Genomic DNA, 22,162 nt, shown 5'->3' with positions numbered 1-22,162 from the left:
ACCCTTGACTTTGGTATCTGGAGGATGGAGGTGATTAGCATCCCTAGCGGCCTACAATATTGGGGTGGGCTCAGGGGCCGTGCTGGTTTCTCCTGTTCTGGAGGTTTTGGGCAACTGTGGTGGGCACATTTTCTCTGGGGATGGAAGGCCCAGTCCTCTGGTGTGGCTCCAGAGAACCCTTCCTGTAGAGCATGTGAGCCATGGTTTGGGGAGAGAAGTCTGCAAACAAACTCGGGTTAGGGTTAGTGGCGAGGTGATCGCAGGCCCAATAGAAATAGACCTTGAAGCAGCTCATCAGGAACTGTAAATCGTGTGACTCGATGTCTTTAGCAGAGGCTTTTGTATCTGGCTCGTGTGTTCAGGATGGCCTCGGAATGCAGGTGTGGTCTCATGGGTCCATGGGAGATTTTTCCTCTCTAAGGATCCTGGCAGCTCCCAATAGTTTGGTGGCTTTATCGGGAAAGGGAAGAGTGCTGTTTTCCATCTTAGGGTGTCCCAAAACAAGGATTCTAGAGGCGGGCTCTGGGTCTGTGTGCCTGGAAAATCCCACCGAGTGTTAGGATTTTGGGCAACTGTGGCGGGCACATTTTCTCTGGGGATGGAAGGCCCAGTCTTCTGGTGTGGCTCCAGAGAACCCTTCCTGGAAGGCATGTGAGCCATGGTTTTGGGAGAGAAATATGCAAACACAAACTCGGGTTAGGGTTAGAGTCGAGGTGATTGCAGGCTCAATGCATTGATCTGGAAGACAGCTCATCAGGAACTGTAATTTGGGTGACTTGAAGGTGGTAGCTCAGGCTTTTGGATCTGGATTGTGTGTCCAGGATGGCCTCGGAATGCAGGTGTGGTCTCATGGGTCCATTGGATATTTTTCCTCTCTAAATATCCTGGCGGCTGTGAATAGTTTGGTGACTTTCTCAGGGAAGGGAAGAGTGCTGTTTTCCTTCTTATGGGTGCCCAAAAACAGGGATTCCAGAGACGGGGTCTGGGTCTGGGTGCCTGGGAAATCCCACAAAGAGTTAGGATTTTGGCCTAGGGGTGTATCAGGCCTGCAATGCGGGATCCTGGTGGTGCAACTGAGAGGGCTTGTTTGAAAGCGTGCTCAGTCTGAGGGTCACAATGCCTAAATGTGCTCAGTTCAGAACTAATGAGTGCATGTGGTCTCATTGGCCATGCATCTGGCTCCCACTCTGAGGGTAGGACACCCATCCCAACAGCCAGGATTCTTGCCATGGGAAAGGAGGAGTTTTCTATTGTGGTTAAGTTTCCTTCATTGGAAGGGATTCCAGCAAAGGTCTGGGGACAGAGGCATGAATACCAAGGATGGGTAGAGATGACGCCCTGGGCCAAGGCCAGTGTCACATGCTGGATATGGGCCCCGCTCTCTGCGTGGCTGACACTAGGTCGGGTCTCAGGCTCTGTCAGAAACAACACTAGTCGCCAGGGCAGCCGATAAATCGGGGTTACCACAAGAGCTGAGCACGTTGGTCCTCAGGTGGAGACTCTGGGCAGACTCACCAGGCACTTTTTTCTTTCTATGGGGAAGGGAGAATTCTGCATTGTGACTTCACAATTCCTCATCAAGAGGGCTTCTTGATCCTTGGGGTGAGGATGGAGTTGTGAACACAAGCTATGTTTCATTTAAGTGCCAAGCTGAAGGCATTTCCTATGTGCAGCGGCTTATTTGAGATATCTGGCACCTGAGTAAGGGTGGATGTCAGATGTTTGCTCACACTGGAGTTTGTCTCTATGATGGCCGACCAATGGAGCAGTGGCGTCAGTGGGTTATGGAGGATTTCCCACGTGGAGGCTTGTGAGATGCTCCAAACAGCAAGGTTTCCTTCTTCTGGACAGGTGGAGCGTGATTTGTTTGCTCCAGGGTCCCCCATGTGGAAAATTTGGGAATCAGAGCACTCCCACATGGATGCCTGGAAAGCACACCTCCACTGGCCATTGCAGCTGAGGAACATGGCAGGTTCGTTCTGGTGGCCCTGGGGCAAAGTACCAAGGCCTTGAGTTGACACAGAATCTCTTGCAGATGAGTCACCATACTGGATTGTTACCAGGGAGATCTTAGAATGTGCTGGTGACTAATGTGCCATGCAGGATTCTCCTAACCTGAGGGTTTGGCACTGATCGAAGAGCACGGTTTTCTTCTGGGGACAGGAGATGTTCTGTTTTGGGCTCAGGGACCAAATGTTGTATCATAAGTTGGTATTCCAGAATAGGCCCCTGGGGACAGATGCCTGTTAACCTAATCTAGGGTTCCAAAGATGTCCGAGCCGCATGTCAGGTTTAATCTTCTGACTCATCACCATTGACTTGTGTTTATGCCTGCATGTAGGTTAACAGGGTAGTTCAGACTGCACATTTGTCTCCAGAATGGCCTGCAATATTGGAATGGTCTCAGGGACCTTACAGATTTCTCCTAATCTGGAGGGATTGTGCAACTGTGATGGGAACAGTTTCCTTGGGGATGGCTGGCCCAGTCCTGTGGTTTTGCTCCAGAGACACCATCCTGGAGGACATGTGAGCCATGGTTTTGGGGGAGAAGTCTGAAAAAACTAACTCGGGATAGGATTAATGGCGAGGTGTTTGCAGGCCCAATGAGTAGACCTGGAGGTCAGCTCATCAGGAACTGTATTTAGGGTGACTGGAAGGTGGTTGCACAGACTTTTCTCTCTGGATGTGTGTCCAGAATGTCCTTGGAATGCAGGTGTTGTCTCATGGGTCCATGGAAGACTTTTCCTCTCTAAGGATCCTGGCGGCTTCCCATAGTTTTTTTTTTTTTTTTTTTTTTTTTTCAGGGAAGGGAAGTGCGCTGTTCTCCATCTTAGGGTTGCCCCAAAACAAGGATTTCAGAGACAGGCTCTGGGTCTGGGCGCCTGGAAAATCCTACCAAGGGTTAGAATTTGGAACTAGGGGCATCCCAGGCCTGCCATGCGGGGTCCTGATGTTGTCACTGAGCGGGCTTGTTTGAAAGTATGCTCAGGCTGAGGGGCACAATACCTGTTTTTACCCAGGGCAGCCATCATGAGTGGGTGTGGTCTCACTGGCCATGCAGGTGGCTCCCACTCTGAGGGTTGGACACCCATCCCAACAGCCAGGTTTCCTGCCATGGGGAAGGAGGAGTTTTCTATTCTGCTTTAGGTTCCCCCTTGGTCAGGATTCCAGCAAAGGACAGGGGAGAAGTGCCTGAATACCAAGGATGGGTAGAGATGACAGACTTGTGCCATGGCTGGTCCCACATGCTAGATATGGTGCCCGCTTTCTGGGTGGCTGACACTAGGTCGGGGCTCAGGCTCAGTCAGATACAGTAGTTGTGGCCAGGACAGCTTATAAATCGGGGTTCCCTCGAGGGCTCAACAGGTTGATCCTCCAAGGGGTTTTCCAGGCAGACTCACCAGGCACCTCTTCTTTCTATGGGGAAAGCAGAATGCTGCATTGTGGCTCCATAATTCCCTTTCAAGAGGGTTTGAGGACCAGTAGGTAGGGGATGAAATTTTAAACACAAGCTAGGGTTCAATTCAGTGCCATGCAGAAGGCAGGTCCGATGGCAGCGTCTTATTCGAGATATCCAGAACGTGAGTAAGGGCGGATGTCAGATGTGTGCTCACACTGGACTTTGTGTCTATGATGACTGACAAATGGAGTGGTGGCATCAAGAGGCCATGGAGGATTTCCCACGCCGAAGCATGTGAGATGCTCGTAATAGCAAGGTTTCCTTCTACAGGACAGGTGAAGTCAGGTTTGTTTGCTTCAGGATTCCCATGTGGAAAGTTTGGGTAACAAAGCATTCCTGTCTGGATGCCTGGAAAGCACACTTCCATTGACCATTGCAGCTGAGGAACATGGCAGGTTTGTTCTGGTGGCTCTGGGGCGAAGTACCAAGGCTTGAGTTCACATGGAATCTCCTGCAGATGGGCCACAATGCTGGTTTGTTATCAGGGAGGCTGTAGAATATGCTGGTGACTAAGATGCCATGCAGGATTCTCCTAACTTGTGGGTGTGGCACAAGTCGAAGAGCACGGTTTCCTTCTGGGGACAGGAGATGTTCTGTTGTGTGGCTCACGGACCACATATTGTGTCATAAGTTGTTATTCCAGAACAGGCCCCTGAGGACAGATGCCTGAAAACGTTATCTAGGGTTCCAATGAAGTTCTAGGAGCATGTCAGGTTCAAACTTCTGCTTCAGGACCATTGATATGGCTGACTGCCTGGATGGAGGTGATCAAGTTGTTTCAGACAGTGCATTTGCATCCAGAGCATCCCCCAATACGCGGTTGGGCTCAGGGGTCTTATAGGTTTGTCCTAATCTGGAAGTTTTGGGCAACTGTGATGGGTAGAGTTTCTTTGTGGATGACAGGCACAGTCCTGCGGTGTGGCTCCAGAGACCCCATCCTGGAAGGCATGTGAGCCATGGTTTTGGGAGAGAAGTCTGCAAACACAAACTCAGGTTAGTGTTAGTGGCGAGGTAATTGCAGGCGTAATTCATAGACCTGGAGGGCAGCTCATCAGAAACTGTATTTAAGGGGTTGGGAAGGCTGTAGAACAGACTTTTCAATCTGGATTGTGTGTACAGGATGGCCTCAGAATGCAGGTTTCATCTCATGGGTCCATGGAGACTTTTCCTCTCTAATGATCCTGGCGTCTCTCCATCTTTTGGTGGCTTTTTTGGGAAGGGAAGAGTGCTCTTTTCCATCTTATGAGTGCCCCAAAACAGGGATTTCAGAGACGGGCTCTGGGTCTGGGTGCCTGGAAAATACCAACAAGGGTTAGGATTTGGGCCTACGGGCATCCCAGACCTGCAATGTGGTATCCTGTTGGAGCAACTGAGAGGGATTCTTTGAAAGCATGCTCAGGCTGAGGGTCACAATGCCTGTTTGTGCCAGGTCGGCCCTCAGGTGTGGGTATGATTTCATTGCCCATGTAGCTGGCTCCCACTTTGAGGGTTGGACACCCATTCCAACAGCCAGCTTTCCTGCCATGGGGAGGAGGAGTTCTCTATTGTGCTTAAAGTTTCCCCATTGGCAGGGATTCCAGCAAAAGTCTGGGTACAGATGCCTGAATATCAAGGATGGGTAGAGAGGACGGACATTGTCCATGGCCGTTCTCACATGTTGGATATGGGACCGGCTCTCTGGGTGGCTGACACGAGGTCCGGGCTTAGGCTCTGTCAGACACAGCACTAGTGACCAGTGAACCTATAAATCGGGGTTCCCTCGAGGGCCGAGCAGACAGATCCTCATGTGGGATTTCCTGGCAGTCTCTCAGGCACTTCTTTCTTTGGGGAAGGCAGAATGCTGTGTTGTGGCTCCAGAATTCCCTGTCAATAAGACATGGGGAAGAGTAGGGTAAGAATGGAATTTTAAACCCAAGCCACGGTTAAATTCATTGCCAGGCAGAAGACAGTTCCAATGTGCAGCGTCTTATTTGAGATATAAAGCATGTGAGTAAGGGCGGATGTCAGATGTTTGCTCACACTGGAGTTTATGTCTATGATGGCCAACAAATGGAGAGGTGGCATCAAGAGGCCCTGGAGGATTTCCCACGCTGAGGCTTGTGAGATGCTCCAAACAGCAAGGTTTACCTCTACTGGACAGGTGGAGTCTGATTTGATTGATCCATGGTCCCCCTTGTGGAAAGTTTGGATAGTAGAGCACTTCTGCAAGGATGTGTGGATAGCACAACTCCAGTGACCATTGCAGCTGAGGAACATGGCAGTTTCATTCTGGTGGCTCTGGGGCGAAGTACCAAGGTCTTGAGTTGACATGGAATGTCTTGCACAAGGGTCATAATGCTGGCTTGTTACCAGGGAGATCTTAGAATGTGATGATGTGTAAAGTGCCATTCAGGAGTCTCCTAACCTGAGTGTTTGACACAGTTCCAAGAGTACGTTTTCCTTCTGGGGACAGGAGATTTTCTGCTCTGTAGCTTAGGGACCTCATGTTGTATCATAAGTTGTTATTCCAGAACAGGCCTCTGAAAGCAGATGCATGAAAAACTAATTGGGGTTCCAATGAGTCCTAGGGGCGTGTGTGTTTCAATCTTCAGACTCAGGACCATTGACTTGGGTGTCTGCCTGGATGTAGAGACTCAGGGTTTTTCAGACTGTGCATTTGTGTCCAGAGCGGCCTCCAATTTTGGGGTGGGCTCAGGGCCTTGCAGGTTTTTCCTAATCTGGAGGGTTTGGGCAACTGTGTTGGGCAAAGCTTCCTTGGGGATGGCAGGCAGAGTCCTTTGGTGTGGCTCCAGAGACACCATCCTGGACAGCATGTGATCCATGGTTTGAGAGAGAAGTATGCAAACACAAACTTTGGTTAGAGTTAGTGGTGGTGTGATCACAGGCTTTTATATCTGGATTCTGTGTCCTGGATGGCCTCGGAATACAGATGTTGTCTCATGGGTCCATGGGTGATTTTTCCCTCTCTAAGGATCCTAGCACCTCCCAATAGTTTGGTGGCTTTTACGGGGAAGGGAAGAGTGCTGTTTTCCATCTTAGGGCTGCCCCAAAACAGGGATTCCAGAGATGGTCTCTAGGTCCTGGTGCCTGAAAAATCCCACCAAGGGTTAGGATTTCAGCCTAGGGGAATACCAGGCCTGCAATTCAGGACCCTGGTGGTGCAACTGAGAGGGCTTGTTTGAAAGCAAGCTCGGGCTGAGGGTCACAATACCTGTTTGTGCCCAGGGCAGCCCTCAGTGGAGGGTGTGGTCACATTTGCCATGCACCTGGCTCCCACTTTGAGGGTGAGACACCCATCCCAACAGTCAGGTTTTCTTCCATGGGGACAAGTAGTACTCTATTGTGCTTCAGGTACCCCCACTGGAAGGATTCCAACAAAGTCTGGGGAAAAGTGCCAAAATACCAAGGATGGGCAGAGAGGACGCACGTGGGCCATGGCTGATCTCACATGCTGGATAAGGGGCCCGCTCTCTGGATGGCTGATACTATTTCGGGATTCTGGCTCTGTCAGGCACAACACTAGTGTCCAGAGCAACCTATAAATTGGGGTTCCCTCCAGGGCCGAGAAGATTGATCCTCATGTGGGTATTCTTGGCAGACTCAGCTTGCACTTCTTCTTTGTATAGGAAAGGCAGAATATTGCGTTGCAACTCCAGAATTCAATATCAAGAGACCTTGGGGACCAGGAGTGTGAGGATGGAATTGTAAACACAAGCTATGGTTCAATTCAGTGCCAAGTGGAACACAGTTCAAATGTGAAGTATCTTTTCCGAGATATCCAGCACCTGAGTAAGGGCAGATGTCAGATGTTTGCTCACAGTAGAGTTTCTATTTTGATGACCCACTAATGAAGGGGTGGAGTAAAGAGACCATGGAGGATTTCCCTAACTGAGGCTTGTGAGATGCTCCAAACAGCAAGGTTTCCTTCTACTGGACAGGTGGAGTCTGGTTTGTTTGCTCCAGGGTCCCCCTTGTGGAAAGTATGGGTAGCAGAGCTCTCCCACATGGATGCCTGGAAAGTACACCTCCATTAACCATTGCAGCTGAGGAACATGGCCGGTTCTTTCTGGTGGCTCTGGGGCCAACGACCAAGGCCTTGAGTTGATATGGAATCTCCTGCAGATGGGCCACAATGCTGGTTTGTTACGAGGGAGATCTAAAAATGTGCTGGTGGCTAAGGTACTTTGCAGGACTCTCCTACTCTGAGGGTTTGGCACAGGTTGAAGATCATGATTTCCTTCTGGTGACAGGAGATGTTCTGTTGTATGGCTCAGGGATCACATGTTGTATCATAAGTTGGTATTCCAGAACAGGACCCTGAGGACAGATGCCTGAAAACCTAATCAAGTGTTCCAATGAGGTCCAAGGGCATGTCAGGTTCAATCTTCTGTCTTAGGACCATTGAATTGGCTGTGTGCCTGGATGTAGATGATCAGGGAGTTTCAGACTGTGCATTTGTGTACAGAGTGGATGCCAATATTGGGGTGGGCCCAGGGGTCTTACAGGTTTCTCCTAATCTGGAATGTTTGGGCAGTTCTGTGGCAGTTTCCTTGGGGATGGCAGTCACAGTTCTGTGATGTGGATCCAGATACCCTATCCTTGAGGGCATATGAGCCATGGTTTTGGGAGAGATGTCTGCAAACACAATGTCCGGTTAAAGTTAGTGGCATGGTGATTGCTGGCCCAATGTGTAGACTTAGAGGGCAGCTCCTCTGGAACTGTAATTAGGGTGACTGGAAGGTGGTAGCACAGGCTTTTCTATCTGGATTGTGTGTCTTGGATTGCCTCGGAATGCAGGTGTGGTCTCCTGTGTCCTTGGGATTTTTCTTATGTAAGGATCCTGGAGGCTTCCCATAGTTTGGTGGCTGTTTCGGGGAAGGGAAGCATGCTGTTTTTCCATATTAGGGGTGCCCCAAAACAGGGATTCCAGATATGGACTCTGGGTCTGGGCACCTGGAAAATCCCACCAAGGGTTAGGATTTGGGCCTAGGGGCATATTAGACCTGCAATGCGGGATCCTGGTGGTTCAACTGAGAGGGCTTGTTTGAAAACTTGCTTAGGCTGAGGGTCACATTGCTTGTTTGGGTCAATGACTGCCCTCAGGAGTGCACGTGGTCTCATTGCCCATTCAGCTGGCTCCCACTGTGAGGGTTGGACACACATTCCAACAGCCATGTTTCCAGCCATGGGGATGGAGGAGTTCTCTATTGGGCTTCAGTTTCCCCCATTCACAGGGATTTCAGCAAAGGTCTTGGGACAAGTGGCTGAATACCAAGGATGGGTAGAGAGGACAGACATGGGCCATGGCCAGTCTCATATGCTCGATACGGGGCCCACTCTCTAGGTGACTGACACTAGTTCGGGGCTCAGGCTCTGACTGACACAGCACTAGTGGCCATGGCAGCCTATAAATTGGGGATCCCTCAGGGGCCGAGCAGATTTATCCTCATGTGGGATTTCTGGGCAGACTTACCAGGAACTTCATTTTTCTATGTGTAATTCAGAATGCTCCATTGTGGCTCCAGAATTGCTCATCAAGTGGGCTTGGGGACCAGTACAGTGAGGTTGCAATTTTAAACAGAAGCTACAGTTCAATTTAGTGCCAAGTGGAAATCAGGTCTAATGTACAGCAGCTCATTTGAGATATCCATCACTTGAGTAAGGACGGATGTTGGATGTTTGCTCACGCTGGAGTTTATGTCTCTGATGACCTCCAAATGGAGGGGTGTCGTCAAGAGACCATGGAGCATTTTCCACACTGGGGCCTGTGAGATGCTCCAAACAGCAAGGTTTTCTGCTACCGGATAGGGGAAGTCTGATTTGTTTACTTCAGGGTCCCCTATTTGTAAAATTTGTGTAGCAGAGCACACATCCTGGATGGATGCCTGGAACGCAAACCTTCATTGACCATTGCACCTGAGGAACAAGTCAGGTTCGTTCTGATGGCTCTGGCGTGAGTACCAAGGTCTTGACTTGACATGGAATCTCTTGCAGATGGCTCACAATGCTGGATTGTTACCAGGGAGATCTTAGAATGTCCTGGTGCCTAATGTATCATGCAGGATTCTCTTAATAAGAGGGTTTGACACAAGTCGCAGAACACGATTTCCATCTGGGGACAGGAGATGTTCTGTTGTGTGGCTCAGGGACCTCATGTAGTATCATAAGTTGGTATTCCAGAATAGGCCTCTGAGAGCAGATGCCTGAAAACCTAATCTAGTGTTCCAATGAGGTCCTAGGGGCATATCAGTTTCAATCTTCTGACTCAGGACTATTGACTTGGGTGTCTGCCTGGATGTAAGTGATCAGGGTGTTTCAGACTGCACATTTATGTGCAGATCAGCGCCCAATATTGGGTTGGGCTCAGGGGTCTTGAAGGTTTCAATCTAATCTGGAGGGTTTGGGCAACTGGACAGCCACAGTTTCCTTGGGGATGGCAGGCACAGACCTGTGGTGTGGCTCCAGAGAACCCATCCTGGAAGGCATGTGAGCCATGGTTTTGGGAGAGAAGTCTGCAAACACAAACTCGGGTTAGGGTTAGTGGCAAGGAGATCACAGTCCCAGTCCATAGACCTGGAGGCAGCTCATCGGAAACTGTTATCTGGTTGACACAAAGGTGGTTGTACAGGCTTTTTTCCCTGGATTGTGTGTCCCGGGTGGCCTCAGAATGCAGGTGCAGTCTTAAGGGTCCATGGGAGATTTTTCCTCTCGAGGGATCGTGGTGGCTCCCAATAGTTTGGTGGCTTTTTCGGGGAAAGGAAGGGTGCTGTTTTCCATCTTAGGGTTGCCACAAAGCAGGGATTCCAGAGATGAGCTCTGGGTCTGGGCACCTGGAAAATCCCACCAAGGGTTAGTGCTTGGGCCTAGGGGCATAGCAGGTCTGTAATGCGGGATTGTGGTGGTGCAACTGAGAGGGTTAGTTTTAAAGCATGCTCACACTGAGAGGTCACAATGCCTGTTTGTGCCCAGGGCAGTCCTCATGACTCCCGGTGGTCTCAATGTTCATGAAGCTGGCTCCCACACTGAGGGTTGGACAGCCATCTTAACAACCAGGTTTCCTGACATCTGGAAGGAGGAGTTCTCTATTGTGCTTCTTGTACTCCTATTGGCAGGGATTCCAGCAAAGGTCTGGGGACAGATGCCTGAATACCAAGGATGGGTAGAGATGATGAACATGGACTGTGGCTGGTCTCACATGCTGGATATGGGCCCCACTCTCTGGGTGGCTGACACTAGGTCCGGGCTCAGGCCCTGTCAGATACATCGCTACTGGCCAGGGCGGCTTAAATATCGGGCATCCCTCAAGGGCCGAGCAGACTGATCCTCACATGTGGTTTCTGGGCAGTCTCACCAGGCACTAGTTCTTTCTACAGGGAAGGCAGAATGCTGCTTTGTGGATCCAGAAATCCATATCAAGAGGACTTGGGGACCTGTAGGGTGAGGATGGAATTTTAAACACAAGCTATGGTTAAATACCCTGCCAAGCAGAAGGCAGTTCAAGGGTGCAGTGAGTGATTCAAGATATCCAGCACCTGAGTAAGGGCGGATGTCAGATGTTTGCTGACACTGGACTTTGCATCTATGATGACTTACAAATGCAGGGGTGGCGTCAAGAGGCCATGGAGGATTTCCCATGCTGGGGCTTGTGAGATGCTCCAAACAGCAAGGTTTCCTTCTACCGGACAGGGGGAGTCTGGTTTGTTTGCTCAAGGGTTCCTCATTTGTAAAATTTGTGTAGCAGCACACTCCCAGATGGATGCCTGGAAAGCACACCTCCATTGACGATTGCTGTGGAGAAACAAGGCAGGTTCATTCTGGTGGCTCTGGGGCGAAGTACCAAGGCCTTGATTTGACATGGAATCCCTTGCAGATGACTCACAATGCTGGTTTTTTGCCAGGGAGATCTTAGAATGTGCTGGTGCCTAATGTATCATGCAGGATTCTCTTAACAAGAGGGTTTGACACAAGTCGCAGAACACGATTTCCTTCTGGGGACAGGAGATGTTCTGTTGTGTGGCTCAGGGACCTCATGTTGTATCATAAGTTCGTATTCCATAATAGGCCTCTGAGGAAAGAAGCCTGAAAACCTAATCTAGGGTTCCAATGAGGTCCTAGGGGCATGCCAGGTTTAATCTTCTAACTCAGTACCATTTACATGGGTGTCTGCCTGGATGTAGTTGACCATGGTGTTTTAGAATGTGCATATTTGTCCACAGAAGTCTCCAATATTGGGGTGGACTCAGGGGCCTTGCATTTTTCAACCTATTCCATAGGGTTTGAGCAACTGTGATGGGCACAGTTTCCATGGGGATGGCAGGCACAGACCTGTGGTGTGGTCCAGAGACCCCATCCTGGAGATCATGTGATCTATGGTCATGGAAGAGAAGTCTGCAAACACAAACTCAGGTTAGGGTTAGTGGCAAGGAGATTGTAGGCCCAATGTGTAGACCTGGTGGGCAGCTGGTCAGGAACTGTAATCCATGTTCCTCGAAGGTAGTAGCACAGGCTCTCCTTTCTGCATTGTGTGTCCAAGATGGCCTCGGGATGCAGGTCTGGTCTCATGGGTCCTTGGGATATTTTTCCACAAGAGGGTACTGGTGGCTCCCAATGGTTTGGTGACTTTTTTGGGGAAGGGAAGGATGATATTTTCCATCTAAAAGGTGTCCCAAAACAGGGATTCCAGAGACGGGCAATGGGTCTGGCGTTTGGAAAATCCCGCCAAGTGTTATGATTTGGGACCTGAGCCATAGCAAGCCTGTAATGAGAGCTCCTGGTCGTGCAACTGAGAGGGCTTGTTGAAAGCATGCTCAGGCTCAGGGTCACAATGCCTGTTTGTACCCAGGGCAACCCTTAGGAGTGAGTGTGATCTCATTGGCTATGCAGCTGGCTCCCACTTTGAGGTTTGGACACCCATCCCAACAGTCAGATTTCCTGCCATGGTGAAGGAGGAGTACTCTTTTGTGCTTCAGGTTCCCTCATTGGCAGGTATTCCAGCAAAGGTCTGGGGACAGGTGACTGAATACCATGGATGGGTAAAGATGATGGACTTGGACGATGGCCGGTCTCACATGCTCGATATGGGGCCCACTCTCTGGGTGGCTGACACGTGGTCGGGGCACAGGCTCCATCAGACACAGACTAGTGGCTAGGGCAGCCTATAAATCGAGGCCACCTACAAATCCTTTGAGGGCCTAGCAGACTGATCCTCATTTGGGGTTTCTGAGTAGAGTTACCAAGCTCTTCTTTCGTAGGGAAGGCATATTGCTGTGATGTAGCTTGAGAATGCCCTATCAAGAGGACTTTGGGTCCCGGAGTGTGAGGAGGAATTGTAAACCCAAGCTATGGTTAAATTCAGTGCCACACAGAAGGCAGTTCCAATTTGCAGCGGCTTATTCGAGATATCCATCACCTGAGTAAGGGTGATTCAGAATTTTACTCACAATGGAATTTGTTTCTTAAATGACCAATAAATGGAGAGGTGGCGTCAAGAGGCCATGGAGGATTTCCCTCACTAGAGCTTGGGAGATGCTCCAAACAGCAAGGTTTCATTCTACTGGACAGGTGGAGTCTGGTTTGTTTTCTCCAGTGTCCACCATGTGGAAAGTGTGGGTACAAGAACACTTCCACAAGGATGCATGGAAAGCACACCTCCAATGACCATTGCAGCTGTGGAACATGGCAGGTTCACTCTGGGGATTATGGGGAGAAGTACCAAGGCCTTGAGTTGACATGGAATTTCTTGCAGATGGGTCTCAATGCTAATTCATTACCAGGGAGATCTTAGAATGTGCTGGTGGCTAAGGTGCCATGCACAATTCTTCTACCCTGAGTGTTTGACACAGGTTGAAGTGCACGGTTTCCTTCTAGGGACAGGAGATGTTCTGTTGTGTGGCTCAGCTCATGAGTTGGTTTTCCGGAACAGGCCTCTGAGGTCAGATACCTGAAAACCTGATCTAGGATTCCAATGAGGTCCTAGGGGCATGTCAGGTTCAATCTTCTGACTCAGGACCATTGACGTGGGTTTCTCCCTGGATGGAGGTGATCAGGATGTTTCAGTATCCACATTTGTGTCCAGTGTTGCATCCAATATTGGGGTGGACTTAGGGATCCTACAGGTTTATTCTAATCTAGAGGGTTTGGGCAACTGTGACAGGCACACTTTCCTTGGGGATGGCAGGCACAGTCCTGTTGTGTGGCTCCAGAGACCCCATCCTGGAGGACATGTGAACCATGGTTTTGGGAAAGAAGTCTGCCAACCCAAATTGTGTTAGGGTTAGAGGCGAGCGGATCACAGACCCAATTTTTAACATGGAGGGCAGCTCGTCAGGAACTGTAATTATGGTGACTGGAAGGTGGTAACACAGACTTTTCAATCTGGGTTGGGTGTCTAGGATTGCCTCGGAATGCAGGTGTGTTCTCATGCGTCCATGGGAGATTTTTTCCTCTCTAAGGATCTGGCAGTTCCCCATAGTTTGGTAACTTTTTCAGGGAAGGGAAGAGTGCTGTTTTCCATGTTAGGAGTGCCCCAAAACAGGGAATCCAGATATGGACTCTGGGCCTGGGTGCCTGGAAAATCCCACTAAGGGTTAGGATTCGTGCCTAGCGGCGTACCAGGCTTGCAATGCAGGATCCTGGTGGTGCAAATGAGGGGGTTTGTTTGTAAGAATGCTCATGCAGAGGGTCACAATGCCAGTATGTGACCAGGGCTGCCCTCAAGAGGGGGTGTGGTCTCATTGGCCATGCAGCTGGTTTTCACTGTGAGTGTTGGACACCAATCTTAACAGACAGATTCCTGCCATCTGGAAGAGGGAGTTATCTATTATGCTTAAGGTTCCCCTGTAAGGGTCTGGTTGGCCAGAGGGAGTCATTTTGTGTTTATGTAGTGAACTTAGATTGATCCTATGCAGTAATCTTAGATTGACCCCGCCCTTCCCAGAGGAACTTACTTGCAAAGCCTAGATACAAGGGCAGGTCAGGCCACGTGAAGACATCCAGTTAATGGGCATGCATATATATACTAGGGTAAACTGAAATTCAATTGGGCACCCATGTGTTACCTAAATTTTTTTCCCTGTGTGTGGCAGATTTAGCATGACTGTGCAGTGTTCTCTCTGTATTGCAATCTCATTGGCCACCTGTGTATAGCCTGGCTAAACTACCTCTATAAATGTTAGTCTGTGAGGATGTGAAGGGTCGCCTCTTTGCAAGAGATGGCCCTGACTGGTCAGTTTGATTCTTGATGCCTGGCGTGAAATAAAGATGTGCTTGACCTTCACTTTGTATCAGTCTCACTTCTTTGAATATGGACCCTATCATTGGAGGGGGCACCCAGATTCAAACGACGAGAACTGAGCCAGCATCGGAAGTTTTGGGAAAAGCCTCTGGAGGTAAGATCACGGGATCCTATCTGTCTGTCTGGTTGGAGCTCCAGGGTACAGCCCCCCAGAGAGAAGATGGATGCAGCCATGCTCCCCAGGGATAGAGTGGATGCGGGACGACCCATCCCTCTGCTGGTAGATTTTTTTTTCTTGCTGATTTTTTTTCCAATTTATTTATTTTCAGAAAAACAGTATTCATTATTTTTTCACCACACCCAGTGCTCCATGCCTCTGCTGGTAGATTGATGGGGAGGGGGTTCGAGTAACCCTTGGCAGTTGGGGGTTTCGAATCCCACTAGGCGGTCACCTGGGAGTTCATTCTCCCTGGTCGGTGAGGGTCCTGCCAGGGGGGGTTCAAGTCTCCCTAGGCAGTCGGGGGTTAAAACCACCACCAGTGGCAGGTTATGGGTAAGAATCCATGGCCCTGCAGTTGTCTTTGCCTGGTCCTTTTGTTGTCTGTTGTGTTGTTTGTTATGATTGAAGGAATGGGGCAAGCAGAGAGTAAGGGGACTCTAACTTTCATCTCTCCGTTCATAATAGATGTGAGAATTCTAGCTCACTCATTTTTTTGTGTTAAGGGCTATTACTGGAGCCAACTGGGGTTAGTCTAATGCCGGGTCAAGGTGCCCCATGCTGGCTCATTGGAGCCAAGCGTGGAATATGAGTGCCTATTGGGCCACTTTTGGTAAGCAGAACTGGCACTGCAGGATGAACCGACCTCAAGACAGAGACTTTAAGGAATAGTCACAAGCAGCTGCCGAAACTCCCTTTGTTTTGGGGAATTCCTTGCCTTTTCTGGCCCATCGTGGACTGCATAGCCCCTCCCTCCCGCATGCTGGCGGGAGAGCATGACATCTGAAGTGGAGATGGCTATATGTCTGTCTCAAGGTTTTAATGGGTAATTGTTATGGCTTCCAGTCTTTGGTAACCTGAAACTGTGAAGGGGTGCTTGAATGACAAATGGAATTAAATTTGTTGGACATGTAGGTCTTAACCAAATGGAATAAAATGCTAGAGCACTGGCTGCTGAAACTGTGCTTTTGAAATCTGCTGGTGAACACATTCTGTGCTTAACTGATTGATAAATTTGCCACCTAAAGAATTTTGTTGTAATAACTCACAATTGGTTTATATTTAGTCTTCAGTAGAGGTTCACGTATTTCTCAGAGTACAAAATTCTGTTAAGTATAATTAAGACTGATGGAAATGTGAAAAGCAACTCTGTATGTAAAAAGTAGGAGATATGTAAACGTTTGAATCTGAAAAGTGCCTGACTGTGTGAATGTTTCTGTATGGCTCCACTTCTGCTACGGAGTCTGAGTGGGCTGCACCCTGAGTCTTGTGGAGCGTCACATGGCATAACGGTCATCTACTCCACAGAGTACCCTGGTCCAGGGTTTATTTGGACAGACCTTAGCTAATATGTTCCTAAGTTCCCGTGTGGGATGCGAGCAGGACAGCATCTGAAAGATCCCTCTCCCTTTGCCTGTGATATCATTCACGATGGGAGGGAAACCTAGTAAACTCATCATCTGCATACTTAAAAAAAGACAATGGTATAGAAAAGCTGGTTTCTCTGTTTAAAAGGACAAAGTTTCCTTAAGTTAATTGATGTGTTATTGTTTTCTCTTTGCCTTCCCAGAAAATTCAGTTTCTACGTTTTTTTTAAACAGGTGTTTAACATCCCTAATTATATTTAGTCATGTGTTTTAAAACTTTCTAAGGTTTTAGCAATTGTTGACAGGATTTATACCAATGATAAACCTTGGGTTACATTTGGGAAAATGCCATGCATTTCCTAAAGTTTTAATATGTTGATAGATCACCACTTGATATTTTGATTATGGAAATGTTACATGTCACAGAAGTAACCTGATTTTCTTGCCAGTTACATTGTAAATTCTCATCTCACTGGCTATTTGCCATATCTATTCTGAGTTTTTTGTGATTTGTAATTGTTTTAATTCTCTAGTAGGATAAATTCCATCACAAAGAAAATTCACATGGGAGACTTTCAGAACAAATACATGTCTTTGATATGTTGAAATCCTGGAACTGAAATGGGTAATAATTTACAGAAGTAAAAGCTGGAATAAACAAGAATTGTTAACATGGGACTAGGTGAACTGAAAGTCTGCATTGTTGTATCTCTTGATGTTTTGTCTTATGTTTGTTCTTCCAGACTAGAGAAACTTTTTCTTAAGTTATCTGTAACTTACAGAGATAAAATGTAGTCATTTGTAACCAAATCAAGGTATTCAACTCTTCTTTTTATCTGAACCCTCTGAAACCAAAAGTTCTCAGCAAGTATTCTTTCTTCCATGGAAATCAGTCATTTGCATAAGTTCAATAAGAATCCGTTCTCCTTGTAACAGGACAATATTGGAAACACTGGTTATTTCATTTTTACCATGGCTTTGACTGGAATTCCATATTAGAAAAGACTCAGATATGACTAGACAGCTTAAAGGAACTAAGGTTGACTTTACTAAACCTGGAACCGTAAAGCCCTTTGGAACTTTTAGACTGATACATTGCTTACAGAGTTCCCAGCAGCCTTACCAAAAGAGTAAAGGATGTTACTTCCCGGAAGGTGCAGGAACCTTAGGATTCTTTAGCAGCCTCAGAAAGAGGAATTCACCCAAATTGACAGTTATTGCAGGCATCTGATGGCAAGGATGTAGCTTGGCTTCTGTCTTGGAGAGGCTATCATAAGTTCAACCTAGAGATTCCTCATGAGAAGTTCCAGCAGAGCAGATTCTAAAAGATTTATATGATCCCTCACTGTTCTTGCTGAGTTTATGTAAATAATTATGCTAAGCTTGTTAAAACTGGACTTGTTTTTCAAATAACTTAGTCTTGATTTGGCTATCTCTGAAAACAAGGGTTATTTTAGAGAGAAAAAATATGTTTTAATAACACACCTTTACGGATGTTAAATTCTAGATTTGATTGTCTTTAAATGTTTGTTTACTCAAGCTAGACAACTTGAGGTAAACTTCAGGGAAGTTGCATGATAGCTCATTTAGACGATCTTGCTTTGTCAGTCAGTCAGCCCCAGATATAGGAAACTACAGAAAATTGAAGGATTTGAGGGGAAGAATCTGCCTGAGTTAGTGGTAATAGCAGAAAAGGTGTTTAACAACAGGGATGCACAAGAGGATGAAAAACAGACAACCACAACAACAACAAAACTGGTTAAGCTTTTGGCATTATATGAGGCAGAGAGGAGATTGGTAAGGGATAGTAAATGGAAGGAAAAGCCTAAGAACAGAGATGGCAGGTGGGAAGACATAGATTCAGATCAGTGAGCTTTCTGTAAGGAAAGAGGACATTGGGCCAGGGAGTGACCCAAAAGGAATACAGCAATGCTTGCCACCAGAGACTGAAGGGGTCATGTTTCAGATCCCCTCCCCGGACTTTGGGTAAAGATTGAAGTGGAGGGGGAATCAGTTGAATTTTGGTGGACACAGGACTCCAATTTTTATCTTTACTTAAACCTATGTGGGTATTATAGAGGGCACAGCTTGCATGGAGCACTGGGTGTGATGAAAAAAATAATGAATACTGTTTTTCTGAAAATAAATAAATTGGAAAAAAATTAAAAAAAAAGAAATATAAAAAACCCAAAAAACCTATGGGAAAACTACTTGGAGAGGAAGTCTGGGTACAAGGATCAAATGGCACAGAGAGACATAAATGGGCAACAGAAAGGACTTTAAATTTGGCCTCAGGAATAGTTAAACATCAATTTTTGGGATTATTATAACTTGATGGGAAGAGATCTCCACAAGTTAAGAGCTGGCATTCAGTTCTCGGAAGGAGGCATGACTGTATCCTTGAGACCACCCACTGTACAAGTGCTTATGGCAGCAGTAGATGAAAACCTCCTTCATGAGCCAGTCTCAAAACCAGAGGAAATGAAAGGGGGGGAGTCTTCTCCAAATCCTACAGGACCAGTTTCCTGAGGCCTGGGAACAAGGGAAGCCCCTGGCTTGGCCAAGGAACAATCTCCACTGGTGGTACAATTAAAGGTGACAACTATGGCTGTTCATGTTTGGCAGTATCCCCTTCCCCGGGAAGCAAAGGAAGGGATAAAAAAAAGAAAAAAACATTAACCACCTCCGAGGAGAGGGGATCCTAGTTCCTTACAAATCTCCATGAAATACACCTTTCCTGCCCATCAAAAACGTTGAGACTGGGGAGTACCGACCCGTCCAGGACTTGTGGGAAGTTAATAAATGGGTTGAAGATATCCACCTGACGGTGCCTAACCCCTATACACTATTCTCCCTCCTGGACCCCAGATGAACTGTGTATACCATCTTATAGCTCAAGGATGCATTTTTTCTGCATGTCTTTAGCAAAGGAATTCTCAGCATCTTTTTGCTCTTGAGTGGTCTGAGCCACAGGAAGGATTCCAAGGCCAGCTCACCTGGACAAGACTTCACCAAGGGTTAAAGAATTCGCCCACTATCTCCGATGTAGCCCTACATGGGGATTTGTATGAGTACAGAACCGCCAACCCAGGAGTCACTCTGTTACAGGATGTTGATGAGTTGCTAGTATCCGCTGAGGACTATGAGTCATGTTTGCGGGGGATGAGAGCTCTCGTAAAAACTCTGCAGGAAAAAGGGTACTGGGTGTCAGCAAAGAATGCACAGCTCTGTCTGAGCCATGCCACTTAAAGGCTTTGATCTCCACGAGGGAGTGCTTTCGCTGTCTGAGTCCAGGAAATGGTGAACACCCAATACCCCCGCCCCACCACATCCTGACAAGTGAGGGAGTTTCTTGGGACAGTGGGCTACTGTAGGCTGTGGATACCGCGGTTTGTAGAGATTGCCTGACCTCTCTACGAACTGGTAAAAGGAGGGTTCACTATGAAAGAGTGGACATCTGAGGCAGAAGGAGCATTTCGGGTATTACAAACAGCCTTACTGAGTGCCCCAGCGTTGGCCATCCCAGATGTTACCAAGCCCTTCCACTTGTATGTGGATGAAAAAGCAGTGGTGGCCAAAAGAGTTTTAACTCAGACTCTGGGGCCTTGGTAAAGGCCAGTAGCTTATCTTAGCAAGAAACTAGATTCAGTAGAAGCTGGGCCCCCCCAAACTGTGCCTTTACATAATTGTTGCCATGGCCCTCCTGGTCAAGGATGCAAGTTTTGACTTTGCAAGTATGCAAATTTTGACTTTGGGTCAAAATCTCATCTTGACCACCACCCACGCTATCAAGGGCATTCTCTGGACTCCACCTGACTGATGGATGATGAGCACCCGAGTGACAGGGTATCAGGCCCTCCTCCTCAGTGAACCAAGAGTGCCCTTCCAGCACCCAGAAGTGCTAAATTCAGCCACACTACTGCCAGAGGAGCTAGCTGACCATCCACACGACTGTGGGGAGGTCCTAACCTAAGTCAAAGGAATAAGGCCGGATCTCAGTGACATTCCCCTCCCAGATGCCGAGAGGACTCTCTTCACAGATGGGCGTAGCTACATGGTCAATGGAAAGAGGTATGCGGAGGCTGTGGTGGTTACTCCTGAGCAGGAACTCTGGACAGCAACCCTGCCACATGGAACTTCGGCAGAAAAAGTGGAACTGATTGCACTCACTAAGGTACTGCAGATGGCCAAAGGTAAAACTAACATTATCTATACGGGCAGCAGGTATGCCTTTGCTACTCCCCATATACATGGAGCTATTTATAAAGAAAGGGGGATATTAGCAGCAGAAGGAAAATGAATTAAAAACAGAGGAGAAATATTGGCTCTCCTTCAGGTATTTGGGTCACCAAAAGAGGTGGCTGTTATGCATTGCCAGGACACCTAAGGGGGACTGATCTGATTTCAAAAGGAAAGCACATAGCAGATCAAACTACAAAGCAAGTAGCCTGAGAAACAGTGCAAGAGCTGGTTACAATCCGGGCTCTAGCCCTACCAGAAAAACTGGACTATTCAGAGGAACATTTAAAGTATTTACAAAAATGGGCTAAATTAAACTATGATGGATACTTGGCTAAGACTTAAAGAGGAAACATAATTCTTATTTGAAGACTAGGAAAGAAGTTAGTAGACCAGATACATCAGGGTACGTATTTGGAGATACACAAACTCACGTACCTTATAGGCAAGGAATTCAGGTTTCTAAATTAGGACATATGGTTCAGGATGTGCTCAATGCCAGGCAGTTGAGGTGGGAGGAACTAGAATTGGAAGAAAGGAAAAGAGAAAGAGGTAAGGAACCAGGAATTTATTGGGAAATTGACTTTACAGAAATGAAACCTCTAAAATATGGACACAAGCATATGTTAGTTTTTGTAGATACCTTTTCAGGCTGGGTAGAGGCTTTTTCCAGCAAATGTGAGAAGGCAGGAAGGGTAGGCAAAACAAGGCTACTAGAAGAAATGATTCCTAGGTCTGGGCTGCCTCTCGTGATTGGGTCAGACAATGTCCCTGCATTTGTAAGCTCAGTCTCACAGACAGTGGCCAAGGCCGTGGGCACAAATGGGAAACTATATTGTGCCTATCAGCACCAGAGTTCCAGGCAAGTAGAGAGAATGAACTGGACACTTAAAGAGACCTTGACAAAACTAATTCTGGAGACTGGCAGTGGATGCGTGGATCTCCTTCCTTCGCCCTCCTCAGGGCATTATGTACACCCTATTTAAACAAGGTGACCAAATTTGAAATAATATTTGGGAGAACCCCCTCCCACTCCACTCTGTCCTCGGCTACAAGAGGTTGCCCTAGCAGAAATTAATGATCAGTCTGTACTCCAGTCACTGCAGACATTACAGTCTGTTTTAAAAAAAGCCCATGCAGGGATCCAGACTGCCCACACTGGAATGGAGACAGAGGTGGAACAACATTTTTACCAACCCAAGGACTTGGATTGGATACGTCACTATCAAGTGGGGAACTTGGAGTTGAAAGTGACCATTTACTGTTATCCTGACCACCCCCACAGCAATAAAAGTAGAAGGCACCAGGGCCTGGATTCACAAGTGCCACGTCAAAAGAACAGAGGATGAAGACGCCCCCCGGAGGTGGAAGCCTCAGCCAATGGACCCTACTGACCATGGACAAAAGTGTATGAGTTTATTGTTGCTCTTATTGTTACCTGTTTATGTAAAGTATAGGTAGGAAATTAGATAAAGTGATAAGTGGCTAACTCATCAGCAAACTATGCACTAGTGTTATTTGTAAAAGTAAACTAGAGCGCTAAAAATGATAGACTTGCATGCTTATTATAACCCCTTACAACCTGAGAACATAGAACTGGCTGAAAAGTCAAGGATTTGACAAATCCCCAAAGAAAACAGGGCAAT

This window comes from Neovison vison, chromosome 2 (genome assembly GCF_020171115.1).
Source record: "Neovison vison isolate M4711 chromosome 2, ASM_NN_V1, whole genome shotgun sequence".
Taxonomy (NCBI): domain Eukaryota; kingdom Metazoa; phylum Chordata; class Mammalia; order Carnivora; family Mustelidae; genus Neogale; species Neogale vison.
Note: the sequence above shows the minus strand (reverse complement) of the source record.